A 25033-nucleotide genomic window follows, 5' to 3' on the forward strand; every position below is an offset into this window, starting at 1 on the left:
TAGAGTATTAAACCTCCTAAGTCTCAGGGTGAATTTAATCTACTAGTTGTTGGAGCATGGTTATAAGAAATGGAGGAAGTTTTCAACCTCGTTCAAGTAAGTGATAACCTTAAGACCGATTATGCGAGTTACTTTCTTAGGAATGAAGCAAATTACTGGTGGGCATTCACTTGAGCGTTGGAAGGGAGAAGACCCTGTTTCCTTGGACAAGATTCACAGAATTATTCTTGAAAAAGTATTTTCCCAATGGTTTAAGGAGTCAGTTGGAAGTCGAGTTTCTATAGCTGAAACAAGGTGAGAGAAGTGTGTTGGAGTATGAAGCCAAGTTTACAGAATTGGCCCGATTAGTTCCTGAGTATGCAAGTACAGAGATTCAGAAAGCAATGAGGTTTCAGCAAAGGTTGAAGCCTGAGATTCGCAGAGAGTTGTGGCATTGCAACTCAAGACATACTCCTCTATGGTTCAGGTCGCCCTGGTAATGGAAAGTGACCAGAAATTGACTGTTAAGGACGAAAGTGATAAGAAAAGGAAGTTGGAAGGTGTTAAGGATAAAGCAAACCAAGGAGAATCCACTCAAGGATTTGAGAATTGGTTTGGCCGGAATATGGATAAAAGAGAAGATAGAGTTTATTTCAAGATAGATCTAGTGCTACTTCAGTTGCTTCCACTCCAGCCCAGTCAGTCAAGTAAGCAGTGGATTGCAAGTCCTGTGACAGGAGACACAGTGGTGCGTGCAAAAAGAGTGTGCAATGTTTTAAGTATGGATATAAGGGTCATTATGCCTCGGAAGGTAACCCAGGAGTTATGTATTACAATTATGGAGAAAGTGGGCATATTGCAAGGAGTTGTAGAGTGGGTATTCAAGATACTACATCCCAAGGGCCAACATCCAGCTCAGCTAGAGATAGAACTTTCAAAAGAAATAAGAAATCAAGCGTTTAGAAGTTGGGCGTAATTGCAGTTGATCTGACACCCTTCGAGCCAGAAGAGCTGATGTGATTTTAGGATTGAGTTGGTTGTCCTGTATTATGGCAAGGAGTGGTTTCAGAAGAAGCGAAGTGTAAAGTGTACATAAGCCAATAGTAAGGTAAATTTCTGGATGCAGAAATAATATAAGGCGTGACTAGCGCATGTCAAAGATAATAATAAGAAAGTACCTAAGTTGAAAAGAATTCAGACAACAAGTGAGATCCCCAAAGGTTTTATTGAATGACTTATCAGGATTTCCTCGGAACGTAAGAGATAATATCTCAGTGGGTACTGTAAAGAGTCGGGCTGGTGTCAAAAGCCCGGATCTTATGAACCAGTAAGAATCAAGTAATTAGTTAAAGAAACTTCAGAATGGGGAGATGAAAGAATAATGAGACAAGGTGTATTATGTGTTGTGTACCGATGTGGTTTATAGGAAAGAAGAATGGATGTATGAAGACTGTGTGCTGATTATCAGAAGTTGAAAAGTTTGAGTAATAAATAAATGCCCTGGAGTGTCTAGAGGCAAGTGGAACGAAATAATTAGTTGGTAATTATAAAGTTATGAGAAGGAGGAAGTGAGCATACCAGTGATGCTGTAGAGAGGAAGGATGGAATTATGAGGTTGTGTATTGACTATCGGGAATTTAATAAAATGACGGCTAAGAATAAATAACCCCTATTAGGAATTAGTTACTTATTTAACCTAATTCAAGGAGTGTATGATTTCTACGGGATTGATTTAAGATCCAGCTTGAGGACATATCAAAGATGGCGATTAGAATGAATTATGAGCATTGTAAGTTCTGGTGATAGTATGTGGAGTAACCAGTGTATCAGCTGTCTATAAAGAATTAAGGAACATGGTGTATAAAGAGTACTTGGATAAGCAAATTGTATTTATTGATAACATCCTCTCCCATCTAAGGGTTAAGGAAGACTAAGTTGAACACTTAAAGAAATATCTGTGAAAGGTTGAGAAGTAGCAATTGAATACTAAGCTTCAAAAGTATGAGAATTTGATCAAAATTGATGATGAGCCATGGTTGTTAAAGTGACTACCCACCAAGAAGGGTCCTTTCAGGGATAAATGTCTCGAGTAGAAAAGAAAAATTGAATATTATTAAGATTATTGAAGAGTTAGCGGGAGAATGGAAGAAGTTAGGAATTGAAGATTCAAGTACCCGGAAGTAATGGAGAGTAAGTGTATGAGATCACTTTTCAATCAGAAGGAATGGAAGAATCAAGAAGTGTTAAAAAAAAGTTATGAATCAAGAATTGAACATGATTAAGATTCCGAGGAAATTGAAAAGAGTATAAGTTAGAGTTCGAATACCGAAAGGTGATAAAAAGTGAATATATGAAATTACTATCTAGCTAGACGGATGAGAATGAGTAAGAGGTGTTCGGATGTTGGAGCTAGGTTGAAAATGAATACTTCCTATCATCTTTAGATGAAGGGTTAAAATGAGAAGGTGATTCGGACAATATAAGATATGTGGAGAGTATGTATGATGGGTTTAAAAAGGAAACTGCGGTAATTACCTACCCTAGATTGAGTTTTCTATGATAATAGTTACCCTGCTAGTAAGAGAATATTACTTTGCGAAGTGTTGTGTGGACATAAGCATAAGTCCTCCCTCTATTGAGGAAAAAGTGAGAGTAGAGATATTGTTAAGTCCTGAATTAAGTTAGTACATCAAGAGTGTGGTGGCGTACTCGGGAAAGAGTTAAAACAACTCGGGATATACAAAGAGAGAAAGCGGATTTGCATCGAGAGAATATGAATACATAGAATGAGGATCGGGGTATAGGCGAAACTTTTACCCTGAAAGAGATTGGTTAAGTTGAACAGAAAGGACAAGTTGAGTCCTCCATATAGTGAATCATTCGAGGTATTGATAAATATAGGTATAGTTGCCATGAGTTGACGTGGCTGCTACAATTGCAGTATATATATATGTCTTGTGTATCAATATTAAGGCAATAAGTATCTGATTCGAACCAAGTTGTTGATTGGGAGCCAATGGGCTCTTATCCAAATTTTTCTGCGTGGAATGATCGATCCTAATTCTGGATCGTTGAAAGCGAGTCCGTAGGAAGGAATTTATATCCATATGGAGTATGCTTTGAATAAATCCCTGAGTCAAAGAGTTTACTTGAGAATTAGAGTCAGATATGCTTGACAAATATCCTCAGATATAGTTAGACCAGATTCTGAGGACAGAATCTTTTTAAGGGGGAAGAATATAACGACTCGTGTAGTTCTGCATTATTTAAATACGTAATTATGGAATTATTAAATAAATAAAATATGTGTATAGCTTCTGTCAGCTCGGTGTTATTTTATTATTATATATGTGTGTGAACTATAGTGTACCGGGTTGTTGGTGTAATTAATTATTGAGTTGTACTGAGTTGTTTTCACTTTTAAAAGTGAATTTAGTGCAAATTTATTTGCATAAATATTTAGAATGTCTTTAAAATTATTTTTATGGTTTTATAATTACAATAATTATTTTTGGGATTTTATAAAATTTAGAAATCAATATTTCATCAATTATTTAGCCCTGTACGATTTTTTGATTGCATTCATTTGTAAAATCTGTATTTAATTCCTTAATTCTTTAAAAATTATGAAACTCATATTTATTAAAGTTGGGAATATTCCGGGAATTTTAAAATTATTTTGAGAATTTTCGGGATTAATTTCACCCGCGCGTTGATTCGTTTAATCGAGAAAAGCGGGTATAAATTACGTTTCAGAAATTATTTTAAAACTACGAATATTATGTTTTTATAAACAACATTTTAAGACTATTTTCGTGATTTTCTGAATTCGTTTTAAGAGCAGGTCGGGTCGTTAATTATCAAATGCGGGTATGAGTTGCGTTTCAAAAAAAAACTTTAAAAATTGTGAAAATTTTATTACATATATATTTAATGATTTTAAGATTTTTAGAAGTGTTTCTGTAATTTTCCGATACACTATTGCTCGTGCGTTTGATCGTTATTTCGCTAAATCAGCCAGAATCGAGGGGGGGACACCTGTCCATTAAAATAGATACGTGGCAACACCAGGTTATTCATTTTTGGGGGCCAAACATCAATCTCTCGGTAGTCCCTCCTCCCTCATCTCTCTCCTTATCTCTTTTCTCTCCCTGTTATCTGTTTTCTTCTCCCCCGTTTCAATCGCCACCGTTTTTTTTCCGGCGACTCCTTCGCTGTTCCTACTGTTCCGATGATCTGTTCTGTTCTGGCCAATTTGTTGTGGTTCAGTCATGGTTATTGGTAAGCATATATACACATGTGTGTGTATATCTTTGTTGAAGATGTTAATTGTGTTTCATTTGTTCGATTCTGTCTCCTACTTCCAGCTGTGATTTTTTGGATGGTGTTGTTTTCTGGCTTTGTTCGGCTGTGCCTTATTTGCTCCGGTCGTGTTACTGTGCGTGTGAATATACGCGCTTGTGCTGAGTTTTATTATTATTATTATTATTATTATTATTATTATTATTATTATTATTTAATTATATCTGATTTTCTGCAGAAATGTTCGAGTAATATTCGTGAGATTAAAAGATTTTTCGTGCGAAAAATTATTATATTAAATCGGTGGAGTTCGTGTCGGAAACCAGAATTATTCGGGTACCCGCGAATTTTATCTTCGTCGGCGATGAGCCTCGACGAGCCGACGGTGGACGGTGATGACGATGTTCTGAGTCCTAAATTTTATAAATAAATAAAATGTGAATAATAATAATAATTAATTGATTTAAATCGGTGTTTGAGAAATTGTGAAATTTGGATTGTGTGATTTGTTGGATTATGATTGGTTTGGACTGAATTGATTGGTTGTGATTTGACGTCGAGTTGTTCGACGGGTAGGCCGATAAATAGAGGAGGTGCTGCCCGAATTTTTGGAAATTAAATTCAGAAATTCGGGACATACCCTATAATTATCGGAACGTCGAAAGAGTATAAATAAGTATATACATATATTCTGTGTGAAACTTTATTGTACGATGTGATAAACTATTTTTCCAAATCGATAACCCTGATTTCGTACAATTTCGAGTATACGTATTTTCTGAAAACAAACATCAAACCGATTTCTCGAGAACGTGAACCCTGACTGTTGGATGTGTTACTATATTTTAATAATGTATATAATTATGAGTCGGGTTTGAATATCGTTGGGTAGAATTGGTGTCGAGGATATGTCAAGTATACCTAGACGTCTAATGTAGGGTATTTTGGCTCTGTAGGTTCTAGTTGAAGGACTCAGGAATTGATATCGAACTAAGATAATCTAGTGATCAGTCGGCAAGTACCTCGAGGTTCCCAAGCGAAGAACCCTGAGAATCCTGGATACTATCTTGAGATAGATTGCTGCGAAGCAGGGATGTCTTCTAGTGAGACAGTCATTTTTCCATGAGAGCCCGAACGTTCAAGTATATCAAAATCAGTCAATGATAGTCGTAACGCTCTGCAAGGCAAGTACCCCGGACCATTCTTTTATGGTTCAGTACGTATGAATAACTAAATTTTTTACTTTCGTAATGGAACATAAATGTTTTAAGTTACGTATCCCCCGTATTTGAAATGTTGTTTAAAATTATGTTTTGGGGAAAAGTAACTTCTGAAAAAACCTATCTCTAAATGTGATTTAAATGAAAAGAGGATTTGAATAGTGTGCTGTGACAGAATTGATTTTGAAAAAAAGTGATTGGTAAAAGTGATTTTTGAAAACTGGATAAAATGATCAAATATGGGATACGTTGGGGCCAGAGTAGGCCTATTGAGGTAGCGTAAGAGGCTAATTCGGTTGCGCGCATTGTATAACTGATTAGTCCAGCAGGTCAGAGACCTAGCTAGTCTCTGAGTTTCGGAACAGGTAAATGGGATGGCAGTTGGAGTCGTCTGGTGTTGATAGCCTGATCAGTTGTCTTCATATATCCGCTACGTATCTGATTTGGATTTATAATTCCCGTAAGGGCATGAGTAGTTGATATAGCGGATTTGGTAATGAAAATGGCATGCTAGAATTATTTTCCGGTATTTATGCACAGCACACTACTAATGTTATTGTTTTACAGAGCATGCTAGTTTTGAATATCCAGTTTATGAAGGTTTACTTATTTTCTAAGCGAGTTATGAATTCTGTTCCTATAACTGCTTTACTTTGAATCATTTTTACTTTTTATTCATATTACGGTACTGCTGAGCAATTGATTGCTCACCCTTGCAGAATGTTTTATATATGAATTGCAGATGCCTAGGAGATTCTTGCACAATAGTCAGGGCAGAGTTCCAGCTCCTTTCGGGTCAGGCTCCTCTGAGGCAGTTGTGCTGGACCACAGATGGTCTATTGAGTTGCTGCGCTAGGTTAGTTGTGTCAGGATAGTTGTAGTAAGTTGGTGTTGTAATAGATGTAACCTAAATCATACCTAAACATGGCAAAGATCTTGGAAAAAGGGGTCATAGTTATATCCTATTATTGAATCGTTATTCTTATGGTTGTTGTCGATGACGTCAACTCCTGACCCCGGGGTTGAGGCCGTCACAGGAATTCTCAAAAGTCGTTGTGGGCTCTTATGCTGAAGGGTATCACAAAGATAGCCTACAGGAAATTCAGAAGGGGAAAGAAGTTTTCCAAGAAAAGTGGAAGTACTGATAAGAAAGGGTTCAGAAAGTATGAAGGCAAAAGTGCAATGTCTGACAGAGGAGACAACTCAAATGTCAAATGCTACAATTGTGGTGAAAGAGACCACATATCTCCTACCTGCAAGAAAGGAAAGAGTGACAAAAGAAAGGCACTTGTCACAAAGAAGAAAAGCTGGACAGACTCTTCAGATTCTGAAGATGAGGTTAATTATGCTTTAATGGCAAATGCTAATGGCAGTCGTGAAACTGCTGAATTAAAGGTACCTCAAACAACTTATGCTTTTCATACTAATGATATTACTGAGTTGAGATTATATCTTAAAACCATATTTATTAGCTACAGAGATCAAACTTTAACATGTGAAAGATTAACTTCTGAAAATCTTCCTTTTAAGAAAAGGAATGATTATTTAGAAAAAGAGTTAGTCATGTTCCATCAAACTCAGAAAGATAGAGATTATGCTTTTTATGTTAGGGATGATGTACTTAAAATGAATGAATCTCTAAAAGCTGAGTTAGAAAAGGAAAGAGAGATAATCAGGTGTTGGACTAACTTTGGCAGAACAACTCAGAATTTATTAAGTGGTGGAAACTGGAAAGAGGGCTTAGGTTATGGAGATGATAAAAGTGAAAAAGGAACTGAACAAATTGAGCAAATTGTTGTTAAACAAACTGTTAAGCCAAAGGTAAATCATGTTAAGTTTGTAGCTAAAACTGTAAAGTCTGATTCTAAAAAGATGAAAGAGTCTGTGACAGAAGTTAAAGAGAAGTCAACTTCTGACAAATTAGAACAGGACAAGCCAGCTGAAGTCAACATATGCTTAATGACTAAGAAGCAGCTTAAGCATAAGCTGAAATAAATAAGGAATGTCAACAAGGTAAAGGCAGCTAGGAAAAATAGGAATGGAAAGGAAGGTGTGAATAAAAGCAATGATTATAAACCTGTTCCTGATGCTCCTAGGAAAACATGTCATAACTGTGGAAGTTCTAACCATCTGGCTTCTTTTTGCAGGAAAAATAAGAATATAAACTCTTCACCTCCTAAGTCAGTAGTTAAGAGTCAGTCTGTTAGATTTAAGCCACAAAATCCTTGTTTTCATTGTGGTAGTTTATGGCATTCCATTTATACTTGTAAGGAATATCATAGTTTGTACTATAATTATTATCAAATAAAACCTTCTTTGAAGAAAGTTGCTTTAATTCGTTCTAGTGTAAAGTCTAATACAAAGTATGATATAAGTTCTGATAAATAACATGTTAGCATAAACTTATTAAATCCGCTGCAAATGCTAACAAACTTATAAAGGCCAAATGATCCAAGCAAGTCTGGGTCCTTAAAACTAACCATTAATGGTCTTTGTGATTGCAGGGCAACAGGAAAAACATCTTAGTACTGGATAGTGGATGTTCAGGACATATGACTGGAAATAAAGCCCTGCTCTCAGACTTTGTGGAGAAAGCTGGCCCAGGAGTTTCTTATGGAGATGGCAACATGGGAAAAACTCTGGGATATGGCAATATTAATCTTGGGAATATCATCATTGAATTAGTAGCTCTAGTCTCAGGACTTAAACACAATCTGCTGAGTGTGAGTCAAATCTGTGACAGAGGTTATCATGTGGATTTCTTTGAAGAACACTGTGAAGTCGTAAGCAATTCTACAGGCAAAGTGGTTCTGAAAGGTTACAGGCATGGTAACATTTATGAAGCCAGACTTTTAACAAGTTTTGATGGTTCTACAATCTTTCTGTTGAGTAGTGCATCAATTGAAGAAAGCCAAAATTGGCACAAAAGACTCTCTAATTTAAACTTCAACAACATAAATGAGCTTGTAAAGAAAGATCTTGTGAGAGGACTGCCAAAATCAGTATTTGCTCCTGATGGTCTTTGTGATTCATGTCAAAAGGCAAAACAAAAAATAATCTTCTTTCAAGATCAAAATTGAGTCATCAATGCTTGAGCCTTATCACCTACTGCATTTTGATCTATTTGGTCTAGTCAATGTCATGCCTATTGCAAAGAAAAAATATATTATGGTTATAGCGGATGAGTTCACAAGGTACACCTGGGTGTACTTCTTGCACAAGAAGAATGAAACTGCATCTACTCTAACTGATCATGTCATACAGCTGGATAAGTTGGTCAAAGATTCTGTTAAAATTATAAGAAGTGACAATGGCACTGAGTTCAAGAATTAAATCATGTAAGAGTTCTGCAAAGAGAATGGAATCAAACAGGAATTTTCTGCACCTGGAACTCCACAACAAAATGGAGTTGTAGAAAGAAAGAACAGGATTGTCATTGAAGCTGCATGAACTATGCTTGATGAAGCAACGTTGCCAACCTGCTTTTGGGCTGAAGTTGTGCAGACTGCTTGTTTTACATAGAATGCAACACTTATAAATAAGCATGGAAAAACACCATATGAGATGGTGAAGAAAAAGAAGCCAAATCTGAAATACTTTCATGTATTTGGTTGCAAGTGTTTTGTTCTTAAGACTCATCCTGAGCAGCTATCAAAATTTGATCTAAAAGCTGATGAAGGAATTTTTGTTGGATATCCACTTTCCACAAAAGCCTTCAGAGTCTACAATTTAAGAACAAGGGTTGTCATGGAATCTATCAATGTATCTTTTGATGATAAGAAGATTACTGGATTTGGAGATTTCAATGATCACGATTAGCTGAGATTTGAAAATGAAGACTTAAATTCTGATTCTGTAAATTTTGATGACCTAAACTCTGATCCTGTAAGTATTGATGTCATTGAATTTGTGGTAACAAATCCAAAGGAAAATGCACATGTCCAGGGGGAGCAAGCTGAAGATCCTACCACATCTCAAGACTCTCAAGAAGCATCAGAATCTGTCACTAGCTCTTCAAGTTCTGATGAGCCAAATTCTGATAATTCTGGAAACTCTGATATTTCAAATCATGAAGGATCCAAGTCAAATTCTGAAGTCTCAAAGTGCATAACTATAGGGGAGCATCAGAAAATGCTGATGGAGATAACATGGATCATGGGGGAGGATCCAGTTCTAGAAGTCAACTTTAATCTGCAAGGAAGTGGACCAAATCACATACACCTGACTTAATTATTAGAGATCCTGAAGCAGGTGTCAGAACTGGAACTGCAACATCTAATGAATGTCTTTATCACTCTTTTCTATCTCAGACTGAACCAAAGAAAGTGGAAGATGCTGATTGGGTGCAAGCAATGCAAGAAGGGTTAAATGAATTTAAAAGAAATAAAGTCTGGACCCTAGTGCCAGGACCAAAAAATAGATCATTTGTTGGCACAAAATGGGTGTTCAGAAACAAAACTGACAATGATGGCATAATTACAAGGAATAAAGCAAGGCCGGTTGCTAAAGGCTTCTCTCAACAGGAGGATATTGATTATGATGAAACATTTGCACCATTTGCTAGATTAGAAGCCATAAGAATCTTTTTGGCTTATGCTGCTCACAAAAAGTTTAAAATCTTTCAAATGGATGTGAAAAGTGCTTTTCTTAATGGAGAATTGGAAGAAGAGGTCTATGTTGAACAACCTCCAGGCTTTGTAGATTCAAAATTTCCAAATCATGTCTACAGGCTTGACAAAGCACTTTATGGCCTTAAGCAAGCTCCTAGAGCATGGTATGAGACTTTAGCTTAATTTCTTTTGGAAAGTGGATTTCACAGAGGTACAATTGATAAAACACCGTTCTACCTCAACCATGGAAAGGACTTACTTTTGGTATATATATATGTTGATGATATCATATTTGGTTCTACAAATGCCAAACTCTGTGAAAGGTTTACAAAACTAATGCAGTCAATATATCAAATGAGTATGATGGGAGAACTCAACTATTTTGTGGTACTTCAAGTCAAGAAAAATGAAGAAGGTACTTTTATCTGTCAATCCAAGTACACCAGATATTTACTAAAGAAATTTGGAATGCAAGATTGTTCAACTGCATCCATTCCCATGGCCACTGCAACCAAGTTAGATAAAGATACTGCTTCATCAGTAGATATTACTAACTACAGAGGTATGATTGGCTCTTTACTCTATTTAACTACAAGTAGACCTGATATCATGTATGTTACCTGTCTTTGTGTAATATTTCAGGCTGATCGAAGAGAACATCATTTAATAGCTGTGAAAAGAATTTTCAAGTACCTTAAGGGTACAGCTGATCTGGGATTGTGGTATCCTAGAGAATCAAATTTTAAGCTAATAGGTTACTCAGATGCAGATTTTACAGGATGCAAAATAGACAGGAAAAGCACTAGTGGAAGCTGCCAATTTCTTGGAGGCAGATTGGTTTCTTGGTTTAGCAAGAAATAGAAGTCAATTACCACATCAACTGTAGAAGCAGAATATATTGCTGCAGGAAGATGTTGTGCACAATTCTTTGGATGAAGAATCAATTACTGGATAATGGGATAGAATTTTCTGAAATCCCTATTTACTGTGATAATCAAAGTGCTATTGCTGTGACAGGTAATCCAGTTCAACACTCAATGACAAAGCATATCAGCATTAGGTACCATTTCATAAGGGAACATGTGATGGAAGGTACAATGAATTGCATTTTGTTCCAACAGATCAACTACTAGCAGATATCTTCACAAAACCACTATGTGAAGCTACTTTTACAAGACTGGTAAATGAACTTGGAATGGTTTCAGGTTCTTTCTCTTAATCTGCTTAGTTTTTGTTCTCATGCATCAGACTTTATGATCAGTGTTTACAGATTGTTTTATTTTCATATAATCTGTGCTTAAATTGAAATTCATTAAATGCTGATTGTTATCTGATGTTGATCTTTAAACTCTGATAGTGTTTTGAATGTTCTGTGACTATTCAATCCAATGAGGATAACTGTGCTAGATGCTGACCTAGTAGTCTTTAACTTACTAGAAATCCCATGTTTGAATTAATTATTTATGTGGAAACTCATTAACACAAGCAAATTCTGATTTTGAGCTTAGTCAAGTTTACTTTGTGTATCTTATTACTAAGTCACAAACTAGATTCTTGCTTCTTATCTGTCAGATTCTGATGTCAATAAATCTTAAGGATGAACTAAATGATGATAAGCCTCATTTATCAAAAGAAAATAAAAGAAAAGAAAAGAAAAGTCAGGTACTCCTTGGAGATCTAGAGAAAATAATGCGGAAGGGAAGACCCAAGTCTATTGCTGGTATTAAGTAATATGCATTAGAAAAGCAAATACATTTTTCTTGGTGACTTTTCACAATCTCTGATTACTGGAGAAATACTCTGATAATAGCATAAATTCTGATAAACAATCGTGACTCACTTATACTGAGAAGCCACTGTAAAAAGGACTTTCAAAAGATGCATAAAATGAGCACAAACAGTTGATGTGGACTCTTGCATAAATTTGTTCTATAGTAGACTTCATAATTGATGACAGATTTTAAGTACTTTTCTTAGTTATGCCTTATTTCTAAGATGTACTGAAGTTTATCAGACTTTAATCTTTATCTGATATTCTGCTGAATGCACACACTTTCACTCCATATGAATGATGAAAATTATTATAGTGATTAAGTTGTTTTTGACAAACAGTTAAGTGTCATTTGCATAAATTCTGAGGACAAGTTCTGATGAAAGTTCTGATGATTAAACTCTGAAGAATCAAGTCAGTATTTGTATGAAGAATCACAAAAAAAGATATTCACTTTTTGAGTACAGAAGCCATATTATGTTGATTATTAAGTTCTTATATAAGTTCAAGTTCTGATATTAAATCCTGATATAATCTCTGATGCTTACGTGGCATTATTATTTACTTGACTTATTTGTGGTAGAAACTGAAACGATCATATTTAATCTGAATATAATTAGGTGAGATAAAAATAGTCATAATCATATGGGTTAGTGGTAAAAGTGTCTGTCCTGAAAAATTGCATGTGCATGGTAATTATTGCTTATTTTACGTGCCCATTAACTCCCGCTTTAACTTTTTACTGACTGTTCACACATTGCCAGGTGTAAAGTGTATCCCATGCTTCAAAAATATAACTGTTGAGTGGAGAGAGTATATATATGGGAGTTAAAAGATTTTCTAATCTTTTACTTACTTTTCTATTCTTAATCTCTTTTATTCTCTCTCTCTCTCTAATATTCTCTAAAGTGTTTTCTTACAGGACTTTTATCAAACACCTTACAAACAATCTTTCTCACTTAATTTCTTACAGAGATGGCACCAAAAGACTTGATTTTCAATGGAGCTAAGTTTGTTCCTAACAACTACTCGTCTATTCTTAGCAAGGCTGAAACTCCATCGGAACTTCACTTTATTCAGGATTTCCTTGCTAATTCTGATATTGGGTATGCTTTGACCCAACCTGAAGTAATCTCTGGAACCCAAGTGCTGGAGTTTTGGAGAAGTGGAATATATGATGATGGTGGTGCTGAAGGGTCCCCAAGTATTATCTTTACAATAGGGGAGGAGGAGCATATCGTGACTTTGGCTACCGTACGCCAAGCATTGCAGTTGCCTGAGAACTGCGCTTATACAACTGTTAAGGAGCCAGTTCTTCAAAATATGATGGCTAGTCTGGGGTATGAAAAGACATTGGCCAAGCTGGGTCAATTGAAGAGATCTTACATAATGAGGGAATGGAGTTTCTTCTTTGACTGCATTACAAAGACCTTCGCCAACAAATGTTCTAATTTCGATGCAATCCCCATACTCAGTCAACAAATCGGGTATGCTCTCATTAATCAAACTTATTTTGATTATGCAAGTGCTGTTTTAGGCTTTATTGGGGATAAGATGATAGAAGATAGGAATACTGCCTATTTTTCTAGATTCTGTAAGCTTATCAATAGTGTTTGTTGTTCTGGTAAGCCCCAATTAGCTAGTGAATCACTTTCACCATTTAGACTAGCTAAAAGAGCTTTTAATGACTTATTATCTACTGATAATAAGAAGGTTGTGTTAAGACCCCTCCAAATTCCTTTATCTGTCAAACAAGCCTTAATAACCTATGATCCAGTTACATACACTGCACTATATCTTGACGTCCAATCATCTGAACCTCAACCATCAGCACCTACCACCACTACCCAAACACCTCAAACTTCTCAACCACAACCAACATCTACCATCAGGACATCTGTCAAACCATCAACTCAATCATTTCAACCTGAATCATCAGCACATACAATCAAATCTTCATCTTCCAGGCCAAAGAGGACAAAGTATGTTCCTCAACCTCTACAAAAGAGAAGGAAGATGATTCTCAGAGATGAATCTGATAGTGATGAAGATGACACATTTGAAGCACAGATTCATGCATCAGAACCTGTGATAATTGGAGTTGAGAATGTTACTGCTCAGAAAAAAACTGCAGCTCAAAGTTCTAATACTTTGAAGAGGAAATCTGTAAGTTCTGAAGCTATTAAAGCAACTCCTTCACTGGCAAGGAGACTAAAGAAAATAAGGGCAGAAAGGTACAAGGCCAAGCCTATATATGAGGATTCAACTGAAGATGAGGAAGGGGATCAGGAATCTCTGATCTCATTAGAACCCGTGGTAATTGAAGCTCTGCCATTCCCTACTCAAGCTCAGGATACTGTGTCAATACCTCATGTCTCTCCTATTAAAGCTACAGATGATGCTGAAGAACAAGCTAAAACTTCTGAAATAGATATTCACAATTTGAATATACCAAATGTTCTTTATCTGGAAGCTCCATCCACAGCAGCTCAGCAATCTCCAACTCATTCTCCAATTTTAAATGTTGAGATACCATCTACACCAATCACACCAGCTCTGGAGATAAATTTTGATGTTCAGAATTTAGATAATGTTATTCCTGAATCTCCAGTAGCATTACACACTCTTGCGCTGTCTGAACATAATGAGTCTTCCTCAAGTTCTGAAGACAGTGTTTCTGTTGAGACTCATGTTCCCATACTAGGCAAGGAAGCATTGGTAAAGAAATTTGTTGCACATGATGCACTTATTCCTTGGGAGGATACTCACAGAGGTGTGGAGTGGACCAAGAAGTGGAATGACACTGATTTCATTCCAAGCTCTAACATTCTGACAGAGCATATTGCTAAAGCTGATGAGTTGCTCACAAATTCTGATTTAAAGACACAACTCAAGATCATTACTCTATCTACCAAACATCTTCAAGGTCTACATTCTTCTACTCATGAAAAGGTTGGTAAACTAAAGGAACATGCTGATAAGCTAGATCTACTGCTCAAGCTTGACAAGAATAGATATATCAGACCTACTCTTGAGAAAATTGAAGTCATTGAGAAGATTCAAGAGAAGCAACAGGCCCAAATTGATGCGGTCCTGGCTAACCAAGCTTCTCAGAAAGCTCAAATGGATGAAATCCAATCTTCAGTTGAACTTCTTCTCTCTCTCTCTCTTACTTCCTGATGATGCCAAAAAGGGGGAGAAGGTAGTTAAGTCCAAATGCTTACCTACTCAAATACTGAAGAAGAAGGATGATAAGGTGATGACCAGGGAAACTCTGATAAGAGCAGAGGTCAAGGAAAAGTTCAAGGAAAATCTTCTACACAGAACAAGTCAAGTTCTGATGCTGTGAATGCTAAAAGTCTGAAGTCAAGTTCTGATAAGCAAAGTTTGATGTCAAGTTCTGATATTCTGATTCAGTCAGGATCTAAAGACTTTTAGAAGTTTTTACAAACTCTAAAGCTAAAGGGGAAGCAGACTACTGTTTATTACAAAGATCCTAAAATCCAGACACTTGATGAGGAGATAGCTAAAAGATTATTCTGAAACAAAATCCAGGAATGGATTTGGAAACTCTCAAGGAGGAAGAAGCTAGATTTGCAGCTGAGAAGACAAATCTTAATTCTAAAGCTTCTAATGCAAAGAAAGCTCCAAGGCCTAAGGAAAAAGGCATTGTGATCAGGGAAAAGTCAAATTCTGAGACTTCAAATCCAAGACTAGATCACAAACTGAGATTGATCCTAAGTCAAAAGGAAAAGAAAAGGTTGGTGAACCTTTAAAGATTGAGAAAAAGATAAGTTCTTCTGTTCCAGTCTATCAAACTATAATGCATGATGATGATTTGATAAAAGTTGAAACTGTTCAAATTCTGAAGAGAAGAAAGATAATTGAAGAATCTAAAACAACCTCTGACATTTCTCAAGTTGTTCAGAATGAAGAATAACAAGTTACAAAAGAAACAACAAATTCTGATCAAGTTGATTTGGAAAAGATGATAATTGTTGATAAGAAGAAGCTGTTATGGAAGAAAGCTACTCCAGTTGAACCAAAATCCAATCTCTTGATGAATCAACTTGCAACATTTGGATTGAGATCCAAGAAACCTAGAGATAGAGCTGGATTAAGTTCTGATGAAGAGAAGATACAAACATGAGTAGAAGTTATTCTAAGAGATTCTTTCATGTTGACAAACAAACCATATGAACAAATCAAACAAAAGCACCTTGACAAAGTGATGCCTGCTCAAATTGTGATAGATGCTCATGATAAGGATAATCTAAAGGAGAAATTGATTTTATTTCTCAATGATGGACTAACTTACAGACTAGCTAATACTGATGTGCTAAAGAAGTCTATTAGAGAGCTTCAACATATTCACTATCTTCTGGAAGTAAAATTTGATGTTACAAGAGGATGGTCAGAATACAATTTGAAGGCTATAAGAGATCTACTTAGAATCTCTGGTACAAAGACTTCTCAGTATATACCAATGATTATTGAAGGTGATGGAAGAGAAATTCCTATGCTGAAGAACTCTGCTAAAGTGGAAGTTATTCTGAAAGGAAGATGCTTATGCTATAATGAAAACTCTTCACATTCTAGAGTTATCAGACTTAGTGATGGACTTGAAAGAACATCAATTCAAGCTCTCAGAACAGCCATTTATCAAAGTGGTGACAGTAAAGATGAAATACTGATGCAGGTCAAAGCACAGTTAGTTGAAGTTCTGAGAAAAGATGAAGATAAGCTGGTAAAAGATTTTGTTAAGAATCACTATGGATTCAGATTGATCCAGTGATGTTGCTAAAGCTACAAGGACTGTAAGTTGTAGTTAATAGTCTTATTAAACTCTCATTGCATTTGAACTTAAATGTTTTTGACATCATCAAATCTATTAACTTGTATATTTTGCATAATTTACAAGTTGGGGGAGATTGTTATATATATTTGAGATATCATGTATAATATATTTCATGTTTAGTTTTCAGATCTTAACAAACAGGAAATATCAGTACTTACTGGAATCAGTACTTACTGGAAGTCAGAACTTAAAGATATCAGAACTTAGATTATCAGACGATAAATATCAGAAGATAGATATCAGAACTTAAGTATGGGAGGACTTACAGTTATGGAAGGAAACTGATTTACTAGAAAGAAGATCGAGACTAATACAAAAGAAGATATGCATGGAAAGAGTTAGAAGATAAGAAGACTTATATAAGATACCTGATTGATATATTTTAGGAGACAAGATTATATTCCATATCAATTAGAAGTTATCTTGTAACTGTGTACTATATAAATACAGATATAGGTTTACACTATATGTATTATCATTATCGAGAAGATCATACGTTGTAACCTAGCAGCTCTCGTGATATTTGTTCATCACTGAAAGAGAACAGTTCCATTTTAACAAAGTTTATTATATTGAATATATCTGTTTACTGTTACTTATGTTCGAAATTGATTTGATTGTATTAAACACTGTATTCAACCCCCTTTATAGTGTTGTGTGACCTAACAATCATATTCATAAATATCATAGTACCACCCTCGATACCATGTAGAGTTGACTGTTATTTTATTCGACCTTGGAACTCATCCCATAGGGATTTCTAATATGCATTTGACATCTCATTAGTGAACTTGAATTCTCTTATTATAATTCAGTTAAAGTGATACCAAATATTTCCCCGACATCCATGTTATTAATCATTATAAAATAAATGTTTTCTTGACTTGGTGGATTGGACTAGACGCAAGTCCTTTTCACGTTATTGATAGGCTCACATATAGCCTAGGGATCCCATTATATTTGAGAACCCAGCGCGGTTCGGGATTACTTCACGGCCGGCTGTAATCCGTAGCGTCCTAAAATTGATTTTGATGATTTGATATTTAAATGATTATAACATGTTGCCACGATGCCATGATACCATATGCCATGTTTCGATTGCTATGATTCTACCATGTCTTTATATTATAGCTTCATGTTTCTTATTGTCATTTTTTTACAAGCATCTATAACCTCTTAATTCAAGAACCCGCGATTTTGAGATAATGCATTGTACAGTAGAACTGATAGTACTTGCTGAGCCTTTTACCTCATTTTCTTGTATTTAACCCCGTTCTACAGCTAGCAATCATGGTTCGTACCAAGCAGACCGACTGTAAGTCAACCGGTAGGCAGGGTGAAGACCATTTGAGGGCGCAGGTAGAATCTATGCATAGATTAGGCGAAATCCACCTGTATGTAAATATGGTATTAGTTAGAAGGGCTGTTCCAAACTCTGAACTTGTAAAGATCTCAGGATTGTTACTATTTTTGGTTGGGTTTGTAATCGTATTATAATCATCTTTTGGACTTATAACTAGTAATATAATTATGGTTAACTCTTGTTCCGTGTGTGTGTGTTGTTGGTTTGGGGCGTGACACTAATATTGAGGCGGTAGAGCTAACTCATAGGCTACTTTTCCTACTTGATTTAAAATTTCAAAAGGACCTATACAACGCAGTGCCAACTTTCCTTTTTTCCCAAACCGGGTCAAACCCTTCCATGGTAACACTTTCAGCAACACGGTTTCGCCCACTTGGAAACTCACATCCTTTCGGGCAGGATCTGCGTACTTCCTTTGTCCGTCTTGAGCAACAATTAGTCTCTGTTTCCTTCATTTGATGAACTAATTTAGAGCCGAGGAGTTTTCCTTCTCCTACCTCGTCCCAATTTTTCAGAGATCTGCATTTTCTTCCGTATAAAGCTTCATATGGAGGCATTCTGATGCTGAAGTGGTACCTGTTGTTGTATGAGAACTCTACTAGTGGTAAGTGATCATCCCAGCTTCCTGCAAAATCAGTTGCATAATTACGCAACATGTCTTCAATTGTTTGTATAGTTCGCTCACTTTGACCCTCCATCTGTGAATGATATGCGGTGCTCGTATTTAGCTTTATGCCCAAACTTTCCTGAAACTGTCTCCAAAATCTTGAATTGAATCATTGATCTTGATCTGAAATTATCGATATCGGTACACCGTATCGTAACACAATTTCGTGCACGTACATATGGACCAACCTATTCAAAGAAGTCTTCTCGTTAATGGGTAAGAAATGTGCCGATTTCGTGAGGAGATCAACTATAACCCATATGGCGTCGTGTCCAGATTTTGTTTGAGGCAATCCTACTATGAAATCCATGGCGATGATTTTCCATTTCCACTCAGGAATCTTCAATGGCTGAATCAATCCGCTCGGTCTTTGATGTTCCGCTTTTACTCTTTGACAAGTATAACACTTGGAGACCCATTCTACAATCTCTCTTTTCTTATTTGGCCACCAGAATTTCTTTTTCATATCCTGGTACATCTTTGTGCTTCTTGGATGAATAAAAAATTTCGAGTTATGTGCTTCCTGTAATATCTCGTTCTTCAATTCCGTCACTTAAGGGATCCAAATCCTTGATGTAAATCTTAATATTCCTTGCTTATCCTTTTTCATACATATTTCTTCCCCCGTCAGTTAATTATTCTCTTGACTCATCATTTCTTCTTAAAAATTTTTTATCTTCTGTAATAGCTCTGGCTGAAAAGTCATGTCGTGACAAATCTCTTTCGACTTCCCGTAAACACAGAGTTCTAACTCAAATCTTTCAATCTACTCAGATAATTCCCTTGGCATGGTTATCGTATTTAACCTTTCCTTCCTACTTAAGGCATCAGCTACTACATTCTTCTTTCCTGGGTGGTAATGAATCGAACATTCGTAATCCTTGATTAGTTCCAACCATCTCCGTTGTCTCATGTTGAGTTCCTTCTGGGTGAATACATACTTCAAGCTTTTATCATCTGTGTAGATTTCACACTTCCCCCCGTACAGGTAATGTCTCCATATCTTGAGTGTGAACACTATGGTTGCCAATTCTAGATCGTGTGTTGGGTATTTCAATTCATGAGGTTTAAGCTATCGTGATGTATATGCAATCACCTTATTTTGTTGCATTAGCACACAGCCCAATCCTTTATGCGAAGCATCGCTATATATCACAAAATCTCCTTTTTCGTCGGGTAGTACCAATACTGGCACAAAAACCATTTATGTTTTAACTCTAGAAAAATTTCTTCACACTCCGCAGTCCGTTCAAACTTATGATTCTTCCTTGTCAACTTGGTCAGCGGCGTAGCGATCTTTCAGAAATCCTTTACGAACCTTTTTTAGTATCCATCCAATCATAGAAAACTTCTTACTTCTGTAGGAGTCTTTGGTCTTTCCCAAATCGCTTCGATCTTTGAGGGGTCCACTCTAATTCCTTCACTTCCAATTATATGCCCTAAAAATTGAACTTCTTTTAACCAACACTCACACTTTGAGAACTTTGCATACAACCTCTCTTGTCTAAGAATCTCTAAAATTATCCACAAGTGTTGCTCGTGCTCTTCTTCCATCTTCGAATATATTAGAATATCATCAATGAATACCACAACAATCTGGTCCAAGTTTTTATTAAAAACTCAATTCATTAAGTCCATAAAAGCTGCAGGAGAATTTTTTAATCCAAAAGGCAATACTATAAACTCATAATGTTCGTATCTCGTCTTAAATGTCATCTTTGGGATGTCTTCTGGTTTGATCTTTAATTGATGGTATCCTGACCTCAAATCAATCTTCAAAAAACACTTTGCTCCTTTCAGTTGATCAAATAAATCATCTATTCTCAGCAACAGATATCGATTCTTAATCGTCATTTTGTTCAACTCCTGGTAATCGATACAGAGTTTCATGCTTCCGTCTTTCTTCTTTACGAAAATAACCGGCGCTCCCCATGGAGACGTACTTGGCCTTATGACTCCTTTATCCAAAAGTTCTTGTATCTGACTTTCTAACTCTTTAATCTATGCTGGTGCCATTCTATAAGGTGCCTTTGGAATGGGTTCAGTGCCTGGGGCGAGATTAATTTCGAACTCGATCTGTCGGTTTGGTGGTAGTCCTGGTAAATCCTCAGGAAACACATCTAGGAACTCTTTCACCATTGGGATCTCCTATATGCTAGGAACTTCTTTATTTGAATCTACTACTAGGCTAAATATGCTTCACATCCTTTCCTAAGTAGCTTTCTGGCTTGAATAGTGGTGAGAAATAGTTGCTCTTCCTTCTGGCCCTTAAATATCACCTTATTCCCATTCTTTGCTAAAAAATAGACCTTCTTAGATCTACAATCTATCTGCGCATTATTCTTTCCTAACCAATCTATTCCTAATATTATATCAAACTCCCCTGACTTGAAAAGTATCAAGAAGACTAAAAACTTATGCCCGGAGATGTCAATCTCATATTGAGGGAAAAATTGACTCACATGTATCTTTTCTTGATTGGAAATTACTATGTCCATCGCTTCACTCATATTCTTCTTATCACAGTTTAATTTATTAGCAAAAGTTTTTGATATAAAAGACCTTGTAGCTCCTGAATCAATCAATACTTTAGCTTCAACATTGTTTATCGAAAGCTTATCTGCTATCACCTCGGAATTCTGAACAACATCCTTCATTTTTAGATTAAAAGTCCTTTCTGAAGCTTGTGGAGTCATGGTAGGTGGTGGAGGTAACACCAACATTTCTGGTGGTACTACTATGCTAATGTTTTCTATATTTATCATGTTTTTGATTAATCTGGTTGACCTGCACTCCTTAGCGATATGTCCAACTTTTCCGCACTTGTAGCATGTTAGTCCTGGTTTCCGCACCTTACACTCATTGGCCAAATGTCCCTTCTGATTACATTGATAACATGTCATGTTGAGCTTGTTACAAATTCCCAAATGCTTCTTCTCACAAAGCCTACATTCGACCATTGGCTATTTGTCAACATTCGCTTGACCCTGATTATGCTGATGGTTTCCTTTATTGTCTTGTCGCTTGTTCACTTCCCCTTACTTCTGTGCATTCCATCCTTTCTGGAATCCAATTCTCTTCACATTTCTATCTTGCTGGTACCCTGATTCTGACCTCTCATTTTGATGAAATACTTTCCTCTTCTTATTATCTCTTTCCTTTCTGGATTGTGCTCCATTAATTTCAATCAATGCCGCCTTCTGAACTACCCCAGCATAGGTACCAATTGTTGAGTGGAATTTATGACACTCTATTAAGCTTTGAATTGATGCATTTGTGCTCAAGTTCTTAGGTGTTTTAATGTATTTTCTAGTATTTTTACATTTCAGGCATTATCTAGGTAATCAGGTGAATTAACATTATTTTGGTGCTAATTTGGTGTCAAGGTGGTGTTGGAATAAAAGCTCATGGAAATCCGATCCGAAGCAACAAAGAAAATCAGAAATCTGAAGTTTTCTTCCAGAGGTCGGGCGTGCCCGTGCTGGTCAAGCAGCGCGGCCACGCCAGGATGTCCAAAAGGCAGCGCGCCCGCGCTGTGATAGCGCGCGGCCGGGCCGGTGCTAATTCAAAGAATCCTGATTTTTATTATAATTACAATTGGAGGACTTCTGGATTGCATGAGGCTGCTATATATATATATATATTCAAATAAAGGACATTTTCAAGAGAGAGACGTACCAAAGCGCAAGAAGAGCCGTAAGAAGACTGTTTTAGCACGGATTTAACAAAGACGAAGAAGATCTTGTTTTTACTTGTGAATCTTTGTTTTAAGTTGTAACTTGGATGCTAGTTTTCTTATATGTGAACCTTACTCTTGTTTCGTACTTGTTTTTGTTATTTAAGTATAAAGACTACGTTTATTATACCAAGCATTCATCGGAACCCATATTGATGATGAGTTCGATTATGGGCTAATCTTTATCGTGGGGTTCTAACAGATTTATTTCTGAATTTCTTTAGTTAATTTTTTTTGATGCCTTAGTGTATGGTGATTGTATGATAACCTAGTATTGGTTGTGCGTATTCATTTTATGAGCGTCGCGAACTTATAAGATAATGTGTTAAACTTTAATGAAGCGACAGTGAATTTAAGGATTTAGAACTTGCCATTCTAGCATAGGTTCATGTGTTATTGTTATGCAAGATTCGTAGGTAATTTTAACCATCATACTTGCCCTATGTAATCATGATTGATAACTTATGCTTAAACCGTTATGTTTTCAAATTCTATAGACATATAGGGTCTCAATATAATTGGTGTCTATTCAGCTTCTATATATGTTGTGGATGTCTGATAGTATGTTATTCGTGCAACGAAAGTTGGCGTTTAGTAGTTTCGTGTTATCTGATTAGTGTCATCACCATTACATGCTAAGGGTAAGAACAATAAGGCTATTGAATGAAGTATTTAATGAACTTAGAATCCCATGTTTGTCATATATATTAATTCACTCAATCTTATTCTCTTAGTTATAATTGTTAGTTAATTCTTAGTTAGAAACGACCTCAATTTGTTACCGTCTTAACATTGAATAATAACCATACATTATTTCTTAAGTGCATAAATTATTTAGTTAACCAAAGCCAGTCTCTGTGGGAACAAATCTGATTTATATCTTTTACTACTTGAGAACACGTATACTTATGTGAATTATTAGCGTGTGTTTAGTGACTAACAAGTTTTTGGCGCCGCTGCCGGGGACCGTAGTGTTAATTTTTAGTTTATGTATTTTCCATCAGTGGTCATTAAAGTTCATTGACTCGGACATTGTTATTTATTTGTTTCCTTATTTTATTTCAGGTATTGTAGCGAGGGTGTATGCATATGCGTTCGCGTACTCGTAAGAGAACACTGGATAAAGCCGAGGAAGAAGATGTGGTGGTTCGAAAGGAAGTTTCTGAAGAAGAAAAGAAGGTAGAAGAAGAAGAGAAAGTCGAGGAACCAGTTTTAGTAGAGATGGGAGATCAAGCAGAAAATCCTAAGGCTTTGATGGACTATTCTCAGCCTAAGATTAATGACATTCAGTCAAGCATCATCAGGCCAGCCATCAGGGCTAACACTTTTGAGATCATGTCAAGCACGATTCAGATGATACAGAACTCAGTTCAGTTTGGGGGTTCTCCTACTAAAGACCCCACCATGCACATCAGGGATTTCATTGAGATCTGTGACACTTTCAAGTTCAATGATGTGACTGAAGATGCTATAAAGCTGCGACTCTTCCCATCCTCTCTGAGGGACAAAACTAAGTGCTGGTTACATTCTCTACCAGTAGGTTCTATCACCACTTGGGAAGATCTTGCTCAAAATATTCTCACTAAATTCTTCTCTATGGCGAAGATTGCTGCAATCAGGAATGCTCTTACTCAGTTTGCCCAGCAAACCGGAGAATCTCTATATGAGGCTTGGGATTGATATAAGGAGATGCTAAGGAAGTGCCCACACCATGGCATGCCTGATTGGATGATAACTAACTGTTTCTACAATAGATTGGGTGATACTTCTAGACCCATACTCGATGCAGCATCATGAGGAGCCTTGTGGGCTAAGAGCTACGATGAAGCTTATGAATTAATTGAACTGATTGCTGCTAATGAGTACCAGAATCCTTCCCAGAGACTGACTCAGGGAAAGTAGCTGGAATTTTGGAGTTGGATACAACAACTTCTATAGATGCCCAACTTAAGGCTTTGACGATAAAGGTGGACACTTTGGCTAATTATGGGATTAATCAAATCGCTAGTGTCTGTGAGCTTTGTGGTGCCCATGAGACTGATCAGTGCATAATTTCTAGTGAATTAACTCAGTTCATGAGCAACTTTCAGCATTCGCAGCATCCCGTGCCAGTCACCTATCATCCCAATAACTGCAATCATCCTAATTTCAGTTGGAGCAACGCTCAGAATGCGGTTCAACAACCTTATCAGCAGTATCCAGCTAAGCAGTACAACCCTCCTAGTTTACAACAACCGCAATATTTACCAAGACAGAAACTTCAGCTATAGCAAGGTAATGAAAAATCTGAATTAGAGGAGTTGAAGCTTATGTGCAAGAGTCAAGCTATTTCTATCAAGACCTTAGAAAATCAAATTCGGCAAATTGCCAATGCCTTGCTAAATCATCAGCCTGGTACACTACCTAGTGACACAGAAGTTCCAGGAAGGAAGGAAGCTAAGGAGCAGGTTAAGGCAATCATTTTGAGGTTTGGAAAGGTTGCAAATCCTGAAAAAACTTAAGCGTTGACTGAAGAAGCTGGGTCTGA

General features: G+C 36.5%; 1 non-coding gene across 1 annotated transcript; it reads right to left on the reverse strand.

Moving 5' to 3' along the window:
- Nucleotides 1–24117: 24117 nt before the first annotated feature.
- Nucleotides 24118–24224, reverse strand: LOC141710403 (small nucleolar RNA R71). Its single transcript, XR_012570925.1, has one exon. It is a non-coding gene; the product is annotated as a small nucleolar RNA R71 (small nucleolar RNA).
- Nucleotides 24225–25033: the final 809 nt, after the last annotated feature.

Source organism: Apium graveolens, chromosome 2 (assembly GCF_009905375.1).
Source record: "Apium graveolens cultivar Ventura chromosome 2, ASM990537v1, whole genome shotgun sequence".
Taxonomy (NCBI): Eukaryota; Viridiplantae; Streptophyta; class Magnoliopsida; order Apiales; family Apiaceae; genus Apium; species Apium graveolens.